This window comes from Drosophila sechellia, unplaced genomic scaffold, assembly GCF_004382195.2.
Source record: "Drosophila sechellia strain sech25 unplaced genomic scaffold, ASM438219v1 Y_210, whole genome shotgun sequence".
In the NCBI taxonomy this organism is placed as follows: Eukaryota; Metazoa; Arthropoda; class Insecta; order Diptera; family Drosophilidae; genus Drosophila; species Drosophila sechellia.
This window is the reverse complement of record NW_022611381.1, coordinates 2,938-25,469: the sequence shown is the minus strand read 5'-3', so window position 1 is coordinate 25,469 and position 22,532 is coordinate 2,938. Positions and strand designations below refer to the sequence as shown.

The following is a 22,532-nucleotide window of genomic DNA, read 5'->3' as shown; positions in this document are numbered from 1 at the left end:
CTTGCTGCCGCTTCGCCTGCTGACACAAGGCACTCTGAGCAGAGATCGTATTCCTTTTCAACCTTGTCCCATAGGGTTCGGACTTGGTCGGGACGGACGCCAAGCATCGTGACGGTTGGAGCTGCAGATTCCGGAGTGTTGATCTGAGCCTCAAATTCGCTTAAGCGGTCAGAAACCGAAATGAATTTGGCTAGCGGTAGATCTGAAGCAGCCATAATTTTAGCTGTGCGCTGTACTCTGGCTTTGGATGGGATAGCACAGTCGTCGGAAATCTGCGCAGGCGTTCTCACCGAAATGCTTGGGATTCTTGGACTCTTGGGCCCTTGTGGTGAAAAAATAGACCTGGGTTTGTCAGCGGACAATTTCTTCTTATCGTCCCCGATGGGCATAATCGAAGAAATACGAAACGGAAGGGAAGCGGTTTTGGAGCCCTGTCACACTTTTAAAAAAGTAGACAGATTCCTCAGACTGCACTTAATAATTTAAGTGGTGTAAAACTTAGTAGTTTAGACTAATCGGACAGGTGACTCGGAGTGAACAGCGAATTCTAAAAATGACCTGTGATTTATGGTAATTGGGTCCACCTTATTTACGGTTGGAACCCTTGGAATGTGGAATACGGTGATATAAAATGTTTATTAGAAGGAAGAAAATTTTATTCTTTTATTTAAAACTGGAAATGGAATGACTGGAATTTAAGTCTTTTCTCCGCGTTGTAAATACTTCTAAAACAACGACAAACTAATATCCAAGCAATACGAAAAATAAATATTTGTCGGGTGAACGACTTGTATATGGCGGTCATATTATTTATTTATGGATACTTATTTTTTTTTTTGTGAAAGTTTTCAAAAAAATTTAAAAAAATAATTTAATAAATATTGAAAATGTTGAATTTATTTTAAAATTTATTTATTGTTCGTAAATTAATTTGGAAATTTACGGAAAAACATTGATGGAAAATAAAACGCCTTTTCCGCGTCGGCACTTGGAATAAATTTTATTGGTGTTTTGGATTTGCCGACGGGAAACAATCTAAACTTTGGTAGACTTTGGTTATACGCCTTTTCCGCTTCGGCACTTGGGACACAGGCAATTTAAACATTGGTAAACTTTGGTTAACGGTAATGCAGATAATCTGCGCAATGTATGTCGGTACTATATGTAATGTATATGGAGATGTATATGTATATGTATGTATATGGAAATGTATATAGTAAAATTGTTGTTTTATTTTTTTGAGTCGAACTAATGTCTCGTCAGTTGACTAAGGGCAACGCCAAGAAATAAAAAATAGTTTTTAGGAGAAATAGTTTCACGACTTTATTCTTTGGATCTCAGCTTAAGACTAAAAATCAAATGCAAATTGGATTGAGGAGAAGCCTCAGTATTTGAACAATATTTGTATTTCGGGAGAGCCTCGCTCTTGGGTTCTTAAGATTAGGTAGCGTTGAAAGAGGGCAGTCAAATCTGCTTAGGTCAGGCTTTAGGATGTTTACAAGAACGGCTGCGCTGCAAAAGATAAATGAATGATGCGCAGCTGGGATACATTATGGAAAAATACTGGAGTGCATTACTGTTTTCTTTGAAATAATAGAAGTGGCTGGTTTGGACCACCCAAATACGTCACTATATGTATATGGAGATGTATATGTTTGGTTTGGTCTCCAAGCGGAAGCTGTGTTTACGTTAAGTTTGGGTTGCTTATGTTAGCGGGTAGCTGAGTGCTGGCAAAGGCAATGACAATAACAAAGACAAAGGAAATGCCGACGAGATTGAGAATTGAAATTTGTTTGGGTTGGATAACTCTCCTCCTTCTAAAATGACGCGTCCCTCTTCATTATTAATTCCGTTCAAACGCTCATTTAATTCTGTTAAAAATTCTACATCATTATTTGGTTTTTCTTGTTCTGGCCGTTTTTGTTTGGTTACAAATATATAATATCTGAATTTTATTATTAATATAGTAATGAAATACAAAATGATTAAAATTAATAATATAAATGAAATTGAAATTTTCCAATTGTAAATTTCAATAAATGGGATTAAAATATTAATGTTGTCAAGGGAAAGTTCTGAATTGTTTGATTTTATATATTCTGATATTTCTAAGTTTTTAAAGTGGTTGGTAGTTATGTACTCAAGTATTTTGTTTTCTGAATTGGTGTATGAAATATTATTTATTGTAGTTGTAGTTGTTAAATGTTATTAAATATGACCCGTTTAAATGACAATCGTTCACAATATTATTTCCATTTATTAGAATGGCACCTTCTTGAATGATATCTATATTCTTATTTTTTTTAGAATTTTAGTGCAAATTGATTTTTCTCCATTTAGTAAGCGGGTAAAACAAGTCTTATCTTTACTTATAATACAATAGTTGTTGAAAAGTTCGTTCTTAAAATTAGATATTTCATAAAAGGTATTTTCGCATTTTGCGACCTGGTTACTTATAAGTAATTTTCCATCATTATGTGAAATGGATCTGGCATAGTAAATTTCGCATCTGTTTGTTATAACGGGGTATTTTATATAAATTATTAAGAGTTCTTTATGCAATACAATTTTGAATATGGCGATGTCCATTAAGTCTGCAATAAGTACAGGCTGTTTTTCGTGATCTAATATTTCTTTAATATCTTCATTATTTAAAATTTTTGTGTTGAATAAATCAATTTTGGCTAGTGTGATAGTATCACTAATGTATCACTCAAATGCTAATAAACGTAAACGATGTTTTCGTAATGGCAATTCTTGATCGATAAAAATGTTTTTAAAATGATCGGATAGTGATTTTATCTCTTTAAACAATTTGGAATTAATAATAAATGGTTGGTTATTGTTTTCAATTAAATCATTTATTTTGTTCTGTATTTTAATGAAATCATCGTGATCCGGAGTTCCAGCTAACCATTTCCAAACAGTGCCTAACTCATTTATTCCCCTGTTTGATCTAGTTGGTATCAGTTGTGACAAAATTAATTCTATTATCTGTATTTCGTAAGTAATTTCCCATTGTGTCCGTATATTTTTATCTTTTCTTACATATCCTGATTCTAGATTGATTATTTCTTTATAAAAACTTAAGTTAGTTACGTGGAATAAGTCAGCATATGATTCATAGGTAAGGACATCCTTTTTGTCCCTGAACAGGATGAATTCGTGATTGGAGTAATCAATTATTTCTGAAGTGGTTATCATTACGAATGTTATTAAAAGTAATACGAAATGCATTTTCTGTAATTTAATAAAAAAATATGGTATTTGTTAAAACTTAATGATGTCTTTGTGAATAGTCCTGTTTCTATTATTGATTATAACTTTGTTAGGTAAGTTTTCCTTAACAACCTGTTTTTTGTATCTAGTTTTTAGCTTATTTCTTTCTTCGTGTTTCTTCTCATAAACAACTTGACCTACGTGATATTCTTTTTCTTTACGACCTTCATTGTGTGTTACTAACATTTTTTCTTGTGTGTTCTTTAGAATTCTTGAAATGTATTCGTGATCAATTTTATTATATAGGATATCAAAAGGTTTTTGGTTTGTTGTAGAATGAATGCTTTGATTGAATTCTTTTGCGGCTCTAATAATTTTTTCAGAATAGTCAGTGAGATTAAATTCTTCTTTTATACAACGAGCTAATTCTGTTAATGTTGAATGTGCCCTTTCTACTTGTCCGTTCGAGGTACTGTGTCTGGGGTCGGCGAAATGTAGAGTTAAACCACATCTTTGTGCAAAGGATTTAAATTGAGCAGAGGTGAAGCTCGGTACATTATCAGTCATAATTACTTTGGCGTGGGGAAAATGTTGGAGTAATTCCATTACTTTATTCTCGATGCTTAGTTTATTTTGAATTTCTTTTACAACCAGGAATTTTGAATATGCGTCAATACAGGTTAAGAAAATAAGACTTTGCGCGTAATAAATGTCGATGTGTAAATTCTCTCCTTCTTTAGTTGGAATAGGAGCTTCCCCATTAGGGATTTTAATAGGATGCCGGTTGTATTTATTTTCGTTGCAAATTGTACAATTTTTTATAAATTCTTTTAATTTGATATATAAGTTTGGCCAATAAAATAATCTATTGATTTGTTTATAATTTTCGTCTAGTCCTCTGTGGGAACGACTATGTGTTTCTTCTATTATGATAGCCTTATCTTCATTATTTTCCACGTCTTGTAGAAATATTTTAGTATAAAGAAATTTGTTGGTAAAGTTATTTTTTAATGGTAATTGAATATGATAAAGATCTTCTAAAGTGCAATGAATTCTTACCGTTATGTTTCGTTTTAGACACTCCCTTAATATTTCTATTAGTTTTCTGGCGTATCATATTCAATTATATGCCGTGTCTTATCAAAAACATTCAATGACTCATGTATTGTATACCTTCCCTTTGTTAATAACAGTTGTTATTTCGCTGTTAGTAATATTATTTATTTTTATTCGAGATAATGCGTCGGCTACGACATTAGTTGTTCCGGGTTTATATATTATTTTCGGGGTGAAACTTTCTATAAAGGAGTACCATCTTTTCATTTCTACGTTCGGGTTTTTATCTGAGATTGTGAAAGATAAAGATTGATGGTCTGTTTGTATTTCAATACCAATTACACCATATAAGTAATTCCTGAGATTTTTAAGAGCCCAAACTATTGCCAACAATTCCTTTTTATTTGTGGCATAAAGTTGTTCGGTTTTATTTAAAGTTTTGGATATGAAAGTAATTGGTTTATTATCCTATGATAAAACTGCCCCGATAGCTACATCTGATGCGTCTGTCGTTAAAGTGAATTTTTTGTTATAATCTGGTTGAACTAATTCCACTTGTGCTATTAAATTATCTTTAAGTTCTTTAAAAGCTTTAACAGCTGGGTCGTCTAAGTGTATTGTAATTTTTGTAGACATTCTCCTAGAAATTTTTCCTTTATCTCCTTCTAGGTATTTGGTCAAAGGTTTGGCAATTTTTGCATAATTTCGGACAAATTTACGGTAATAGCCGGTGAGGTCTAGAAAACTTCTAAGCTCTCTAATGTTTTGTGGAATCGGATACTTCATAATTGTGGAGATTTTCTCAGGATCTGGTTTAATTACATTGTGAGATACTATATAACCTAGAAAAGCTGTTTCTAATTTAAAGAATTTAGATTTTTCTAGAGAAATTTTCATATTTGCTTGTTGTAAAATATTAATTATTTGAATTAAATCAGTATAATGTTGTTCAATTGTATTAGAAAAGATTATTATATCATCCATATAAACATGACAAGTTTTTCCGACTTGTTCTCTCAATATGTCATCCATTGCTCTTTGAAATATTCTAGGGGCGTTTGTTATTATAATGTTTATAGAGAAAGCTGTTTTTTCAATATCTGAATTTTTCATTAAAATTTGGTGGAATCCTGATTCCAGATCAATTGTTGAGAAATATTTTGACTTCCCTAAGTTAGATAATATTACAGACGGATCTTGCATCGGGTATCTGTCAGGTATTGTGCTTTCATTTAATTTTTATTGTCAATAACTAATCGATGTTTTGGAGATCCATCTTCGTTTTGACCTTTTTTGGGCACTACTAAGACTGGTGAATTGTAGGGTCTTCTACTTGGTCTAATAATTTTTTTTTAGCATTCTATCGATTTCATTATTAACGAAATCTGAGACCGACATGTCATAAGGATATTGTTTGCTATAAATTGCTCTGTCATTGACTGTATTTATTTCTCCTCGAATATAGGTAAGAAAAGTAATTTGCGTATTTATTTTAGAATGCTCCTTTTCAATTTTATTCATAACTTTATTTTCAAATTCTTTTATTTGATTTGAAAATATATTTAGGTTATGAATTTTTTCTTTGTCGGAAAACTCAACGACTGCGTGCTCGGTATTTGTGGATTCCAAACTATTTGATTTAAGACTGACGGAATTAACATCGTCGGCTTGTTCAGGATTTTTCAATCCCTAAATGATATATTGTATTTTCAAATCCCGAACTATTAGTTTTATTAATGACGGATAATTCAACGTCGTTGTGCTCAGGATTCATTGATCCCAAGCTATATAAACTGCCTTCAGCAATTACCGTTTCGGTTTTATATATCTTTTGCTCATCTAAATATTTTTTAATTATATATTCTTTTAATGGAAGAATATTTTTTTCCTCAATTAAACACAAATCTTTTTTATCCTCGTCAAAATATTGGAGTTTGTCTATATTTCCCTTATACTCCATGATTCCTTTCTCGATATCTAATTTAGCTCCAATCTTTCTTAACAAATTGAATCCAATTAATAGATCAGATTCTAAACCCTCAATTTCATAGAATACATGTTGTTCCCCAAATATATTTATCAAATGATAATATTTTATGATTGAATATCCATGAACTGTAGATACTCTTTTATGTATTGATAATTCCCTTTTATTCTCATAAATACCCTTTTTTATATAGCACGCGGTGGCTCCTGTGTCTATTAATATTTTGAATTGTCTTTTAGTTTTTCTGTGTACCCTTGTTATATGGGGCATTCCTCTGTAAAGTGCTGATCTTAAAAATGTCTCTCGTTGATATTATTTACTCTCATTGTTTTTTGAGCTGGCTTGTTGACTGTTCCCGTTTTATCGGGGGGTGTGTTTCGGATACCCCGGACTGATTTACATGACCTGCGCTTGTGTTGGGTTTTTGCGCTGGGTATTGATTATAATTATTTCTTTGGAAATTATTATTAAAATTGTGTCGGTTATTATTATAATTCCACTTGTTGTTATTATTCCTAGGATGATTATAATTTTTATACGGACGATTTTGAACTCTTATGGTTCTGGTGGTGGTTGAACTTTGGAATTATTATAAAAATTCCAATTGTTATTCGCTCCGAAGTTCCCGTTTTGCGGCCAATTATTATTTATCCTATTTGGTGTATTATTAATCTGTCTAGGGGCAAATCTAAGGTTGTTTCCATGATTTTTATTTTCACTCCTAAATCCATTATACCTATTTGCAAATTGAGCTCTAAAGTTGTTAGACTCTAATTCCTGACACTTTGCCAAAGCATTTGACAAATCTGGTGGGTTGAGAGAGAAGAGTGTTTCTGAGATTGAACCGTTTAATCCAGAAATAAAAATTCTTAGAGCGTTGCTCCTAATTGTTTTATTTGTTTCCTGGGTTTAAGGCTGTCCTTTCCATAAGTCATTATAGTTTTATTTATAAGTAACGTCATTTTCTTATTTACTTCGTTGTAGAATTCGGTAATGGTCATGCGACCCTGTCTTAAGATGCTTAATTCTGATTCGAGTATATGGATTGGTCTTTTATCGTTATAGATAAAATCCAATCTGGAAAGAATTGCTTGAAAGTTTAAAACGGTACCATGGTTGGTTAGAGCATCGTGTGCTGCTCCCATGATTTTATTACGTTAAATTGTTAAAGCGATAAAATATTGTTCACTTTCAATTTTATATAGACTCATTGCGGTTTTCGCCGCTTCTCTCCAGCCTACATATTGCGTTATTTCACCTGTGAACTTTGGTAAGGATTTAATTACCTCTAATATAGTTTCGCATTTTATGATTCGGTCAATTGTTTGGATCTTATAGTCTTCTACCTCATTTTTGTTAGCGGTTAACTGCTCTTCTAACTCTTGAAGTTTTCTGGTTACTTCACTCAACAGTACATTTATTAATCGGTTTATTAATTTAATTGTCAGATTGCTGGCGCTGGATATCCCACCGGCAGAAAGGGTTGATACTGAACCTCCGGTTGCCATTGTTAAATTTAAATTATCAAAACTATTTATCAAATCTTCCAGATTGTTTTAAATTAAATTGATATTGTAATATTTAATTTTAATGTAGTATTCTCTGTATCTTAATCTTAATTTTTTTAATTTTTATTTAGAGACTTAGTGTTGTTTTTATCTGCTCACGATACTTTATTTATTTATTGGTGATAAACTTTTTCACTTATACTATTACGAGACACTTTGTTGGTAGCTTATCTTTAGCTTCGAGTTGACGATCTCGTCCCGATTCAGACTCCGACCCGACTCCGACTCACTGATCTTCTAATTCTAAGTCCCAATCCAATCAACCTCGGCCAGAAGCTTTTCTTTCGGGAAATTAGCGAACTTTCGATAAAAGCTTTATGCTGCAAATTTTCCACTGCATTGTGAAATTCAATTATGCTGATCGATGCAGTTTTTGATTGATGCGCAATGAGTCGGCCGTGGTTTGGTCTCCAAGCGGAAGCTGTGTTTACGTTAAGTTTGGGTTGCTTATGTTAGCGGGTAGCTGAGTGCTGGCAAAGGCAATGACAAAAACAAAGACAAAGAGACAAATCCACATTTGGATGTTTGCACTGTTCGGACTGGATGAATATTTAAATATATTCGGAAAATGGGACTTAGAATTTTAGAACGGTGGGTAATATGGCGGCGCCCGTGAAAATGGATAAGTAATTTCCTTTAATTGCCTTTTGTCGGAGAAATCCGTTAGATCTGACAATAAATCTGACAGCAAATTGAACGAAATTGGATGTTTGAACCTTTTGCTGCAGACCGACAATTAAAAGGAATGGAGATTTCGTACTTATCTTATAAGTTGGTCGCTGAAGGACAAACTTGAAAAATCCGGGATATCCGGCTCGAAGGACCAAAATGTTAGGATGCTGCGGCTTGCTGGTCCTGGAAATTTCCTAGTTTGCTGAAAATAGAACACCAGAAAAAAACACTCGACGACTTGTAGAAATAGCGCGTCCGCGACCGGGCGTATGTTTTATGGATCGTGGGTAGTTTTACACTAAAGCTTATTCTAATGCGTTGGGTTCTCCCAAGCGCAGGGGAGACTCCTCGGAGACTCTGTGGTGAAGAGCGGGAGAGCGTATGACAGGGAGAGAGGGTGACAGTCCAAACCCCGTAACTTGAACATAATATAAAAACGCTGTGCTTGCCGCTTTGACGAGATTGAGATTTTTGTAAAGGCCATTCAGTCCTCGGCCGATTAAGGAATGCGGACCAACTGATACATAGATGTCATCATGGCATAGTAGGCCTTATCATTTCGCACTGTACTTTTTATTATTTCATACGAGTGAACTGGCAACAAATCGAGCCCGTGAATAACTTGGTTTTTCCGTTGGAAAAAATAGCCATTCACAGTAAAATCTTGTAGCCAGAACAACAACAACAGCACCTGAATCAGATGGTTCCTCGGGATCAACGAGTTCCTCTGCAGCGTACCCATCGACTATATTCAGGAGACGTTCAAACAGATGGGCCTGGAGTACTTCACCGAAACACTGCAAGTGATCCTGAATCCGGTGTTCGACAGTTCCTTGGACTGGGTCTTCGGCGATGAAGAAAAGTGGTACGGCATGATCCACGCCCGATACATCATGTCGGAGCGAGGCGTGGATGATATGCGCCAAAAGTATGAGAGAGGCGACTTCGAAGTGTGTCCAGAGCTCTCCTGTAGGCAGAAAGCCCTTCCTGTTGGCCCCAGCGACGTGTGGGTCAAGTCCAACGTGAAGATCTTCTGCCCTCGCTGTAACGATACACAGCTGGACGGAGCAATGTTCGGGACCAGCTTCTCGCACAACTTCTTCGAGCAGCGGCCGAACTTGAGACCCCAGCCGCCCCTGGACGTCCCCCGGTAAGTAATTCTTCGAATTTAGTCCTGGTTCTTTTCTACACAAAGCGCTTGCACATGCAGTATATTTGGCTTCCGGTTTTTACGAGACGGCCTTGATGAAGCTCGAATCGCCCGAGTCCTCGCCCAAGAATATCGGATCCTCGGTCAAGAAGTCCCAATTAATGATCTGAATGTTTAAATCCACACGAGGGAGAGCAGAAATGTTTGTCCTATATATCAGTCAGCTTGTACTCAAGACAACACACAGACAAACCTAAGCCTTTTCTATTGACGACGCGGACTGCGGCGCATGTTTTTCCTTCCCTTCACAAAAGGTGCTTGCTGCATACCGGCAGCAACGACGTTAACAGCACCACTGAAAGCAGAAACAGGATTACTATAGGCAATGCGAAACAGTAAGCACAATTATTACAATAAAAAATAACACGCGAGTTTTCTGATTCGTTTCCGCTTGGGAGAGGAGAGACCAGTTTACCGAAATGCCATTGACCCTGACAAATGCGAGTAACTGACGGGAAAAATACTAGAATCCCAAAAATACTAACTTGAACAATTCTAGTATTTATGCCCGATAGTCAGCTGGCGGAGAAAAAAGATACTATCTGATAAGCCCGTCGAAAAGGCTGGCGGGAAAATTGCTAGCATATCGATCATCCGTCGTGCCTTTGAGCTATCGAAGAAGTCCGCCTACGTGCCTAGCCCAAAGCTGCAAGTCAGTTGAGATTATAAAACCGACAGAGGCGCCCGCGCAACAGTAGCAAAAAGTGAAGACAGCAGCAACAACAACTTATGGACGGCCAGAACGTGAACCAAAGTGGAGGATGGGCATCGGTGTTATCCATCTCATCGGACGATGGTAACTGTGTCCTCGGCGATGAGGAGAAGTGGTACGGCATGATCCACGCCCGATACATCATGTCGGAGCGAGGCGTGGATGATATGCGCCAAAAGTATGAGAGAGTGTCTCCTGTAGGCAGAAAGCCCTTCCTATTGGCCACAGCGACGTGTGGGTCAAGTCCAACGTTAAATTATTCTGCCCTCGCTGTAACGATACACAGCTGGACGGAGCAATGTTCGGGACCAGCTTCTCGCACAACTTCTTCGCGCAGCGACCGAACTTGAGACCCCAGCCGCCCCTGGACGTCCCCCGGTAAGTAATTCTCCGAACTTAGTCCTGGTTCTTTTCTACACAAAGCGCTTGCACATGCAGTCTATTTGGCTTCCGGTTTTTACGAGATGGCCTTGATGAAGCTCGAATCGCCCGAGTCCTCGCCCAAGAATATCGGATCCTCGGTCAACAAGTCCCAATGAATGATCTAAATGTTTAACTCCACACGAGGGAGAGCTGTAACGACTTTTACGAGCTGCGATCCGATACACAGCTGGACGGAGCAATGTTTGGGACCATCTTCTCGCACAACTTCTTCGCGCAGCGGCCGAACTTGAGACCCCAGCCGCCCTTGGACGTCCGAATTTAGTACTGGTTCTTTTCTACACAAAGTGCTTGCATTTATAGTCCATTTGGCTTACGGTTTTTACGAGACGGCCTTGATGAAACTCGAATCGCCCGAGTCCTCGCGGACTGCGGCGCATCTTTTTCCTTCCCTTCACAAAAGGTTCTGCGTGCACCAAAGTTGGCGGGCCAGGCTAACCAATGCTTGCTGCATACCGGCATCTCCGCAGCAACGACGTTACCAGCACCACTGAAAGCAGAAACAGGATTACTATAGGCAATGCGCAGGAACAGTAAGCACAATTATTACAATAAGAAATAACACGCGAGTTTTCTGCTTCGTTTCCGCTTGGGAGAGGAGAGACCAGTTTCCCGAAATGCCATTGACACCGACAAATGCGAGTAACTGACGGGAAAAATACTAGAATCCCAAAAATACTAACTTGAACAATTCTTGGTAATCTTCCAAATACTTATTCATATTCACAATATTCATGAACTACCGATACTGTTGTGTTGAAAAAATAAGTAAAATATTGTATCCATATATCCCAATCGGGTTTGTCAACAGATATATATAAGCGAACATACTCGTTGAATGTTCTGTGACTTCATTCTATTGTTCCTAATGTCTGGTGATGGTGTACTGTTGAAGTAATGTTTTTTTTTTTTTTTGTGCACAGGTCGTCTATAATTTGGTTTTTATATTCCGTTCCCATGTCCGTTATGATTGTTTTCATTGGACCGTACTTTAGTATAAAATTTTCGAATATAGCCTTAGCAACTGATCTTGCACTTTTATTTGGAATAGTTACCGTTACCAAATATTTTGTTAAATCGCAAATGATAGTAACAGCATACTCATTTCCGTTTTCTGATCTTGGCAGTGGACCAATGGTATCTATCAAAACTATATCAAATGCTGTTGCTGGCGTTTCTGTTATCGTCAAAGGTGTTTAGTATGTTTTGTTGTCTTGGCGTGATGACATTTTAAACATGTTTTAACATATTTACTTATTGCCTTTGTCATTTGTGGCCAATAATAATAGTTTTTTATTTTCTTCAGGGTTCTAGAAATTCGTGAATGGCCTCCTTCTGACGGATCATCATGATATTTAGACAGTATTCCTTTTATTTGAACCTTATCATGTTTATCTCTCTTAGTCACCTTGATTAATAGCGCTATTTTAAAATTTTTTAGTATTTTATTGCCCTTTTCTTTAAAATTCTTTATAGTGACAAAATCGAAGATTTGTTCTCTTGGTGACAATTGTGTTTGAATGATGCTATTTATTCTTGCTACTTCATTAAGCCTTTGAAAGAATTGATCTAAATCGATTATTTCATTAGAATAAAAATTAGTGATATCAAAACGTGTTATAATGTGTTTTCCTCTTTTTTACAAGCACTTATGGTTGTCTATTTTGAGTATAACATATTTTTAGGCATCAATGTTATTGATTACCTGATAGATTACTGGGCATTTTTATATTTTCTTTCTTATTTGGTTCATGCGATTTTTCACCTGCGCAGGTACTTTTCAGTCATGTTGTAGATCTTGTTGTGACCTTTAGTATTTGTCTATTCATCGCTTTAAGTTCTCCGATGGTTATTCGGGACAAAGCGTCTGCAACATGATTATCTTTCCCCTTGAGATATTCTACTGTGAATTCAAACTCCTCCAAGTCTAGTCTCATCCTGGTTAATTTTGAACTGGGGTTTCTCATCGAAAAAAGATATTATAGTGGCCTGTGGTCACTTTGTACTAAGAAATGTCTACCATATACGTATGGTCTGAAGTGATTTATTGCCCAGTGAATGGCTGCTAGCTCCTGCTCTGTAGTGGACTTATTACTTTCGCCTTTTGTAAAGCTTCTTGAAGCGTATGCCACTGGTAGCTGTTGACCGTTATGGTCTTGAGATAGTACCGCTCCACATGCTTGTTTACTAGCATCTGTGGTTATGCAAAATTGTTTGTTGAAATCTGGGTACTGAAGGAGTGTTGGTTTCATTAATTCCCTTTTGAGATATTCGAATGCATCATTGCATTCGCTTGTCCATTCAAATGAAACATTCTTTTTACAAAGCCTCGTTAAGTGGCTTGATTTCTCAGAAAAGTTCTTAATAAATCTTCTGTAATAATTGCAAAATGCCACGAATCGTCTAGCTTCGTCTGCGTTTACTGGTTTGGGGTAATTTTTTATTACCTCATATTTAGAGTCATCAGGCAATATACCTTTGTCAGTACACTTGTGACCTAAATAAGTAACTTCTTTCATAAAGAAAGTGCATTTTTCTGGATGTAGTTTTAAATTATGTTGCCTACATAATTTGAAAACGTCGGTTAGATTTTTAAGCATGTGCTTTTCAGAACAGCCTATGACTACTAAATCATCCATATACAGAAATGCTTGCGAAGGCGTTAAGCCTGAAAATGCAAGGGTCATCATTCTTTGGAAAGAAATTGGGGCTATTTTTAAACCAAATGGTAATCGCGTGTAGCGGTATGCTCCTGTTGAAGTTGAGAATGATGTTATATTTCTTGACCTTTCGTCTAATTCTATTTGATGAAATCCTGACATCAGGTCTAGGCACGAGAAATATTTTGCTCGACCTAATTGATCAAGAATATCTTCTATTCTTGGAAGTGGGAATTTATCTGCTAGCAGTTTCTTGTTGATTTGGCGATAATCGACTACTAATCGCCATCTCTTTTCCGCCGAGTTAGGCAGTGATTTCTTGGGTACCAAGAGAAGTGGGCTATTATATTCTGAAATAGATGGTTCGACAATGCCATCTTTTATTAATTTGTCAACTTGCCTTTGAATTTCTGGCTTTTGACTTTCTGGCATTCTATAGTTTTTGATATAGACTGGAGTTTTGTCATTTAATCTCAATTTTTGCTTATAAAAATTATTAGCTGATATGGTTTCCGTTTCAAGACCAAAAATATCGCTATATTCGGTGCATAATTTTGTTAAATCGCTTTTGAATAACGATGGAAATTTAAGAAGTTTTAATACTTCTGAAGTTCTTGTGCGCTATTTGCATTGTATTTGCATTGTATATTTGCATTGTATACATCATAATCATCCAATGATTCGCTTTTTATATTTGCGCTGCTAACTATAGCGTCATTTAATCTCAATTTTTGCTTATAAAAATTATTAGCTGATATGGTTTCTGTTTCAAGACCAAAAATATGTGTGACATGACATGTGTGTCAGTAGATGTTAGCTGAATCTTTCGAATCACTTCTGGTCTAGCTGGCAAAATTATTTCGTTATCTAGTGAAAGTATAATAGGAATGTTTATGTTCCTGAAATTTTTGGGCCTCAAAGTGAACCAATCTTCTTGGTCGTGGAATTCCAAAATACAATTGTATTTCTTAATGAAATCCAAGCCAATCCAAGCCATCCCCTGGTATAGGAAAATTGTCAGGTACGATATGGAATTCATATGGTTTTGCTGCATTTTAATTTTAATTTAATTTTAATTTTTTTTTCATTCTAGTTTCTGATATTTAAAACAAAAATTTTGGATCATCTTAATTCAAAATGCATTTTCTGTGTTTTTTTTGGTTTAAAAAGTCTATTTTTTATTCAATCTAAAATTTTTAAATCTTATCCCAATTATTCGCTCTGCTTATATAACGCTTCTTTATTATCATTATGTCTGACGATTGTCAGATCCAAACCAACCCATTTTTGTATATATTTAATTTACAATATAATTTTTTATAATTTTTGGTTTTGGTTTATTTTACGTTAATTATATTTTGTTTTGATTTATATATATATTGTTACATTTTCCTGCCTAATTGGTGTATGGCTTTACGGGCCATTCTTCTCATCGGGCAGAAAAAGTTCCGCTCAATGTTACAATATTTTGTGTAATATTAATATGCAGCGCAGTGCATCGAGGGTGGTGTGCCACACAGGGCAACAAAAAAAAATATTTTATTTCGTAGCTCCTACTTGCTTCAGGAATATTTTTGGCTGCAGATCCTCCTTGCGACAGCTGGACGTCGCCGGTGTTGGCACGCTGACACTCCCTCCATGACGTAGTGAGAGGTCTGCTTACCACGTTGATGATGATGTCTTCATATTGGGCTGCAGTGCCTGCACGTATGTTTACAATGTGGTGTGAACAATGGTCCCTCGCAGTCGTTCGGGCAGCTTTTCTTAAATTCCTGGAGGCTTTTTGGCTGGGGAGTTTGAGTTTTATTAATTGTTAACGATTTTATTTGTTTTTCTGAGTGAGCGGGTGTATTGGTGTTTTTTTTTAAAGATATTCGTCACAGTGGTCTAGCTCAGCTTGTAGTTTTTGAGCTTTCGACTATTCGGGCGGTGGGGTAGGGTATTCATATATAATAGCCACATTATGTGCGCTATTCTCTTTTTTACTTTATTTCGAACTCCGCCCCTGTTTTTACCCATCACGCTAACACTCTACTCACTCAGATCGCTGTTTCTCCACAATTGCCGCCGTCTTGCTTGATAAGCGTCGAATGCCGGGCGTGCTGATTTTCTCAGGTTCAGTGCTTGCTGATGGAAGTTGAAAATTATCACAAGCGGTTTCCGTTTGCGTCTGCTACAGCTTATAACGGTCCGGTCACGGTCGCCATGTAGTTGCATTATTTCCAAAATACAGTTGGTTTTTATTTCATCTTTCCCTTTGACCAGTATACGGTAACTTTTTTTTTATCTTTTGTAACATTTACCATTTCCCGCTTGAATTGAAGTCAACTGCGCATATCTCTTTCGATAATATTCTTTATTATTTCAATTTTTAGGAGCAGGGAAGGTCCCGCTCCATCAACTCGTAATTAATTGCCTGATCTGCATACAAAGATTTTTTAGCCTAGGTCGGGGAGCAGCGCTGCCGGCGTAGCTTGCAGCGTAGCGATGCTTATCTATGTTATCTTGTATATATATGCACGTGGGTGCATGTGGCTTGACTGTAACGGAGTGCTACAATGTGCTTGTATGTTATGAATATACAGTACAGTGATTATCCGATATGTGTGCATAATACAGCGTATCGATCATCCGCTGTGCCTTTGAGCTATCGAAAAAGCCCGCCTACGTGCCTAGCCCAAAGCTGCAAGTCAGTTGAGATTATAAAACCGACAGAGGCGCGCGCGCAACCGTAGCAAAAAGTGAAGCCAGCAGCAACAACAACAACTTATGGAAATTTAAATTTAAATTCCACACTCGAACCATGGCGAGCAAACCTGCCGCCAATTAATTCAAAAATGTCTTCCGCAAATTTAAATCAAAATCATGGAGACATGACAAAATTATCTCACTCATACAAACGGTGGGCAAAGGGTGGATATTGAAAGGACACGTGAGCCGGTCCAGTGCTACAGATGCCAGGGCTTCACACATGCCAAAAATTTATGCATGAGGCCGCCAAGATGCATGAAATGCACTGGCGATCATCTGTCATCCTGCTGCACCAAGCTAAGTCTACCCCTGCCACTTGCGTTAACTGCTCTGGAGAGCATATTAGTGCATACAAGGTGGTTTCTAGCAACATTGACATAAACAAAATACGGACAATTAAAGACGCAACAAATAACATTTATAGACGACAAGGCCCCCTCCGCGCAATAATACCCCTCGTCAGCCGTACGGCTCAGCAATCCTGAGCAGGTCAATCGGTGAAGCTCACCATGAGGCCGCCAGAAAGGCGATGCTAAATCCTTTTCGGCAAAACTTGAACGACAGAAGACCTCGTTTCTCCTCCCATGACACGGCCATTCAGAAGCGACTAGCTTTAAGCCAAGAATCATTGACGAAAACACACCATCGCCAGGCAATTCCAACCCATATTTACAAAGAAGCTTCGCGGACGACCTTACGAACAAACCTAGCTAAGATAGTCGACAAGCTAAGAGAGTGACGGCCAAAATTGCTCTCTGTCCGCTCGCTTACGCTGAGAGCGTACGAAACCTAAAAATAGAATTTGCTTGCTCGTGTGAGTAAAAACAATAGACGATTTTCGGGTCGAAATCAATTCTGATCGAAGAAACGAATGTACATATATGGAGTTTTGGCAATATAATGAAAACAATTAAAATTAATAATTCACGCCCTGACTATTATAATTTTAAAGTTTTTTAAATTCGTATGTTAAGATCGCCGCTCGAATTAGCTGCCCTTTACATATTTATATTTATGACGATAATTAATTGTGTAATATATATGTACATGTCGCAGCGTTGGCATTTATTTGGGCCTGATCTTCCATATTGGCAAATAAACCTTTCGAGTGAAGCGAATTCCAACCGGCGTGCGTGATCGTCTGTATGCAACTGATCGTATTTTCTACGCATCGATCTATCCTTTACACACCCTAGCTGGACTACACTTGGCGACAGCGCGACAACGCCGTCGCCTCACTCGTAACGGTACTTTGGCGCCAGTCATATTCTACGTTGTAGTCAAATTCTAAGAATGTACTCACGATATACCAAACTCATTGCGCAGCTGCGTCTTGCAAGCACAGTGGTCAAACCATGCTAATAATATGACAGACACGTACAGTGGTCAAAATACATTCGTATTTCGACACGGCCTTCCTCACATAATACACGTCCTCGTGTGTTGTCTTAAATCTACCACATAAGTGATAACACTTCAGGATTCAAAAGACCCTATGGATATTTCAAAGAATTATTTCCATTCAATCCATTTCTGATTCAAATTAGTTTCAACTTTAGTCTTATCATAACATGACTAAATTACTTAAATTTTCGTAACACAACTCAAATTTAAGAAATCATACCACTCGTGTAATTCCTTTAACACATTTTTGTCTTAATCTTTCAAATCAAACAAATTTTGTAGTTCCTTTTACAAATAATTAACTTATCTTTAGTGTAGTTCCTTTTACACATAATTAACTTATATTTGTGTAGTTCCTTTTACACATACTGAACTTATATTTTGTGTAGTTCCTTTTACACAAACTGAACTTATATTTTGTGTAGTTCCTTTTACACAAACTGAACTTATATTTTGTGTAGTTCCTTTTACACAAACTGAACTTATATTTTGTGTAGTTCCTTTTACACAAACGACCCCCGCCATAACAAGTCTCTTCTGCTATGGTGCGGTCTTCAGTTTCTCTATTGGGCAACAGACACAACTCCTATCGTGCTGCCCCTGTCTTTACATAACTCATCTTTATCGTATTCTGCTTGAGCTTTCATGTTCTTTTTAGCCTCCTTTCTTAAATTTTCTTTGTCTACCTCATCATCGTTATTTTCGTTTAGCGGCAAAAAGCCAAAAGGTCGAGCTTCTTTACCAATCAATAATTAATCGTGCCATTCATTGCTAGCTGCACTTCAGCCAACGCATCCTGCCATGATCTCTGACTAGACTCGGCTTCTATTTTAGGAATAGGATGCAGCTCAGTCTGCACTTTTCCCGCTAGTGGCTTAGAAACTTTTCATTTAATCAAATCTTCTACGAATCCACGCACACATTTAGACATATTTTCGAACCGATAATAACAATAGACTTTGTCCAGCGTCTTTTCCCATCTAAGATGCATAATAACGTAACTCATTATTCTTTAACTTTATAATACAATTATATCTTGTATCTCTGTATCTCGCTGTTGTTCTGAAACCAACCAGTTATCAGATACCTCGGTCAAATTGATTCGTAACTCTGAAATCTTATTCATTACCTTTCTTTTGTTCAAGCACTAGATTTCGAGAGAGAAAATCCACATGCGCCATTCGCTCGCCTTTTCTATACTCTATTTCAAAATCAAACGCCTGTAAAAACGCCCACCATCTATGCACCCTCGGTGTTAAACCTAGTTTTGTGCGGCTGGCCTTTAAATAATTACAGTCAGTATATACTACAAATTTACGTCCTGTAATACTCCACAACATGAGGTTTATTGTCAATTTTATGTAACAGGATCGCTCCATATTGATTAGCACAGCAAGTCTCCTGCGTGTTGTCCCTTCGATCCCTTCGACCAGACTAATTCACGTCGCCCTCTCGTTGCTTTCCTTATATTTCTCAACTTCACTTCATTATTTCAATCTTTAACTCAACGTAATATTTCATCAATATCCGAAACATTTTTATCAAATAACATATCGGCATCCCTTGCCTTGCTCAAACTTTTCTTTGAAATTTACAATTTATGACTTCATTTCTTTTGATCAAACAGTAATCGTATCTCTTGCCACACTTCTTTCTTTTTTTCATTCTTTACCTTACCATTCTCTCTGTTTTGTCTCTAATTTGTCACACTGTCAGGCTCTTGCTGCACTCCTTGCAACGATCTCACGCATCCTCATGCGTCTTGGTCCCTCCGGACCCTCATAGCTGTAGCCTTGTGAATAATTAACTCAGAGTCTATGGTCTCTACGAATGCCTCAGTCGGCGATCTCTCGCAGTGGTCTCTACGAGTGCCTCAGTCGGCGATCTCTCACATTGGTCTCTACGAGTGCCTCAGTCGGCGATCTCTCGCATTGGTCTGCGTCTACCTCAACAGGCATCGACCATAACTATTCGTGGGCCTACTATACGTTCTCTTGCTTGTCAAAGATCTCAACACATATCGGTCACCATCAAGCTTTTCTGCCATTACATATGGCCCCCAAACCTTGGGTTTAGCTTTGTTTGATGCCGCTCTTCACTCTTGAGCAAGACATGTTCGCCTACATTGAATCTTATTTCTTATATTGAATCTTTTTTTTTTATTTATAAAATTAAAATTACAAATCTTTACGTAGCTAGAATTTGCCACTCATAAGCACAGCACCACTAACATCCTTCCATGAACACATCCGCTAATCCCTCTTTCAATATGGAATCAAAAAAAGTATGGAACGGACTCACCGGTTGAACTTCTTACTATTCCTGATGGTGGAGCTACAGTACAGATGTCAACACGTTTCTCGGTTACTGGGTCGTTTCCTCGTGATCGTCCTTTTGGACAGGCGGATGCGAAGTGCCCAAGCTCGTCGCATTTGAAACATTTGACTGTTAATCGGTCATTTGATCCTTGCGTTGAACTTCCATTGTGACTTCTTCCTTGATTTTGTGACCTCTGCCGAGCACGACATTCAGCATATTTATGTCCAGTCTTTCCACAATAATTGCATTCCACTTGAGAGAGATACTTAGACTTTTTACGCTCCGGGTCTGTTGTAGATGTCATCAAGGTTCCGTTTTTTAAAAGTGTGCGCTTGTAGTTGTTGTTGCATGTCATTTCGAGTTTTAATATTGTTTGTAAAAACCCAGCGCGACAATTTGTCATCAATTGTCATGTGAGCCAGAGTAAGTGAAACCGCAATTTCCTCCAGATCAATAGATTTAAATTTCCATATTAGGTGTAACTTTCTCCAGACTTTGGTCGCCCGTTCAAAATTTTCATCAGTGTGGCTGCAGACGTTTCGATGCCAACAAAGCGTTGAACAAAGAGTTCTTTAAATTGTGGCCATGTGATGCCAGCAAAGCATATTTGGGACAGCCATTGTGATGCACTTCGCTCTAGCGCCTTACTTAAAGTTATCATCAGGCTGCTACCTTCGGGCATTTTATCAGCAAAAATGAGATCCACTGTTGTACACCAAGATGAGGCATCTGCACCAGATCCCTCAGGATGAAACTTTGGGAGAGTTATATGTTTTCCTTTTTCATCAGTTGCCGATGCCTTTTGTATCTGCATATTTTTGATGATCTCCATTAGGTTGTTGTTTTGCACTTGTAAAGCTGCCAGGTATGCATCGGTGATATTTGTAGGCAAAGCAGATCCCACTTCTGATGTCGCAGCGTTGGCATTTATTTGGGCCTGATCTTCCATATTGGCAAATAAACCTTTCGAGTGAATGCAACTGATCGTATTTTCTACGCATCGATCTATCCTTTACACACCCTAGCTGGACTACACTTGGCGACAGCGCGACAACGCCGTCGCCTCACTCGTAACGGTACTTTGGCGCCAGTCATATTCTACGTTGTAGTCAAATTCTAAGAATGTCCTCACGATATACCAAACTCATTGCGCAGCTGCGTCTTGCAAGCACAGTGGTCAAACCATGCTAATAATATGACAGACACGTACAGTGGTCAAAATACATTCGTAATGCGACATACATATAACATTCATTATCTACATAAAACCATAATGAGAAAGCAATACTTTATTAAAGCAATACTTTTATTTTTTTTATTATATTAAATTTAAATTTGAAATTAAAATTATACACTTTTGTTTTTATTATTTTTAAAAATATTTCAAATGCTTATTTTACAAATATTAAAAAAAGATCAGATGGTGCCTTTAGTTTTCCAAAGTATTAAAAATTTAAGTAATAAAAATTTAGAAAATAAAAATAAATAAAAATATGTAAGCACTTTGTTGCAAGAGTCGTATTTTGAGCCACGAAGTGCGGACACAAGCACTCAACAATCATTGCCTTATTAATTTTTCACACGTCGCAAGCTGAATACTCTAATGACAAATATTCTAATTTAAATTCATTTTTGAAATTTTGTTCGTGATATTATGATTCGGCTATTACTATTTATTACTATATTTTACTATTTTATTTAAATAAGAATAACGTTAAGGCAATGCAAAAAAAGAATTTTTCAAAAAGAGTTGGCAGGGGGCGTTGGGCGCCAAAGCCGCCAAGATGAACCGACATCGCCGTTATCATCATCGTCAGACGTCGGTGCAGTCTCTTTCTCTCCGTACCTTTCTACTCTTCCGTCTGTTTGCGCATGATGAGCAAATGAATTTTTAATAAAAGGGCCACATGTTGCCAATAGAAGTGCAAACATAAATGGGATAGGGCGTGCCCCCACAACAAAACAGAAAAGAACCCTTTTTTGTGGTGCGCGCATTTAAGGGAAATATTATTGAGTGCAAGATTTTATACAAATGTTCTTTAAAAGTTGCCGTTTTTGCCAATGAAATTATTTTTAATAAACGACCTGTCCGGATTGTGTGGAGTCTTGATCGAGTCTCAAAACAGAAAAAAAAAACAAATAAAAAAATTAAAAATGTGTTTAATAAGATGGATGGATTGTTAGGTATTCATGTAAGAGGAGCACGCGGCAAAAGTTCTGGCTGATCAGTCATTATTTGTTAAATAAATAAAAAAAACAATAATTAAAATTTGTAGTCAAGAAGTTTCCACGTCTCAATTTAATGTACCACGTCCAACTTTTGAAAAATGTTGAAATTTTTCCTTGTTTTATTATTTGTCTTGCTTATTTCTATGGGTATACCAATGACACTTTGGTCATGCTTCTCCTTGCGGCCACAAAAAAATTTTTTAATTTGTTTGCATTTTATTTGCCTATATCTATTGATATCCCAGAAAAAGTACTACATTTCGCGTTCTCATTTCCACCAGATGAGTAGAGGGTACCCAATAGT

At 37.1% G+C, this 22,532-nt stretch overlaps 2 pseudogenes; both read left to right on the top strand.

The window, feature by feature from the left end:
• The first annotated feature begins 9,172 nt into the window (after positions 1-9,172).
• LOC116803423 lies at positions 9,173-9,822 on the top strand (annotated as a pseudogene).
• A 679-nt stretch (positions 9,823-10,501) lies between these two features.
• On the top strand, positions 10,502-10,806 carry LOC116803422 (annotated as a pseudogene).
• Positions 10,807-22,532: the final 11,726 nt, after the last annotated feature.